The sequence below is a fragment of the Pteropus medius genome, unplaced genomic scaffold (genome assembly GCF_902729225.1).
Source record: "Pteropus medius unplaced genomic scaffold, Ma_sr-lr_union100, whole genome shotgun sequence".
In the NCBI taxonomy this organism is placed as follows: domain Eukaryota; kingdom Metazoa; phylum Chordata; class Mammalia; order Chiroptera; family Pteropodidae; genus Pteropus; species Pteropus medius.
This window is the reverse complement of record NW_024349798.1, coordinates 9,589,957-9,591,148: the sequence shown is the minus strand read 5'-3', so window position 1 is coordinate 9,591,148 and position 1,192 is coordinate 9,589,957. Positions and strand designations below refer to the sequence as shown.

Below are 1,192 nucleotides of genomic sequence, written 5' to 3'. Positions count from 1 at the left end.
CTGAGGATAACATCTAGCCTTTCTGAACTCAGTTTCTTTCATCCTTTCTTACCCAGATTCCTGGGTACAACTAAACTAAACTAAACAGGTAGTTCATTGACCATCTTATCAGTGGCTCCTGGTGCAATTATTCTGTCTTCCTTCTAAGTGGTTAGAGGTGGCTCTTTTTTTTTTTTTTTTTTTAGGTGAGGCAACCCTTGGTTAACCTCACAGATTGCAAGGACCTTGTCAGCTTACAATCCCTTATTTTTTATGCCTACAGCATCTGGTCTTCCTAGGTGGTCTCCCATCCAAGTACTAACCAGGCCCGACCCTGCTTATCTTCTGAGATCAGATGGGATCGGACTTGTTTAGGGTGACATGGCCATAGACCTCTTTTTTTTTTTTTTTAATTATAATATTTTTTGCTTGCTCTGGGTCGTAACAGCCAAGAAGGACTCCCTGAAGATCCCTTTGGGAAAGTGAATAAATAAATACGATTGTTGGATTTTATGCAGAATCATCTGAAATTGACTCTGTGGGTCAAAAATAGCTAAATATTAACAACTTCATATACTATGACCTAGTTTTGATGGGGGCCCTGGAAAAGCCACAGAAAGAACAATTTTCCAGCTTCTGGACACAGGTGGTTGGGAGTGTCGTAGGTTAGAACTGGTCCCCCAAACCCCAGCAACCTCTGACGTCGACCAATTCAGCAGCCATTTCAGGTATGTTTTATTTTCTTCCTTACTGGATGTAGATTTCAGTGGTTGCTTGGAGACAGGAAGGAGTGGGGCGGAACACAAAGGGGCACAGGAAACTTTGAGAGTGACGGAGATGTTTACAAGTGTATATATGTGTCAAAACTCAAAATCAAAATGCGCACTTAAAATATATGTGCCATTTATTATATATCGGTTGTTCAATAAAGGTATAACACGTTCTACACTGTTTCAATCAAAGAATATGTATCATTTTTCATTATAAAATGATTTTGTCACACTGTCAGGATGCCCACTATCAAAAGAACAGAAAATAACAAGTGTTGGTGAGGACATGGTGCTCTGTTAGTAGGAATGTGAAATGGTGCAGCCACTATAAAAAAACACTATGGCAGTGCCTCAAAAAATTAAAAATAGAATTACCACGCAATTCAGCAATCTCACTTCTGGGCATATGCCGAAAAGAATTGAAAGCAGGATCTCGAAGTGAT

General features: G+C 39.7%; 1 pseudogene; it reads right to left on the bottom strand.

The window, feature by feature from the left end:
• Nucleotides 1-253: 253 nt before the first annotated feature.
• On the bottom strand, nt 254-372 carry LOC120620617 (uncharacterized; annotated as a pseudogene).
• Between the last annotated feature and the right edge of the window lie 820 nt (nt 373-1,192).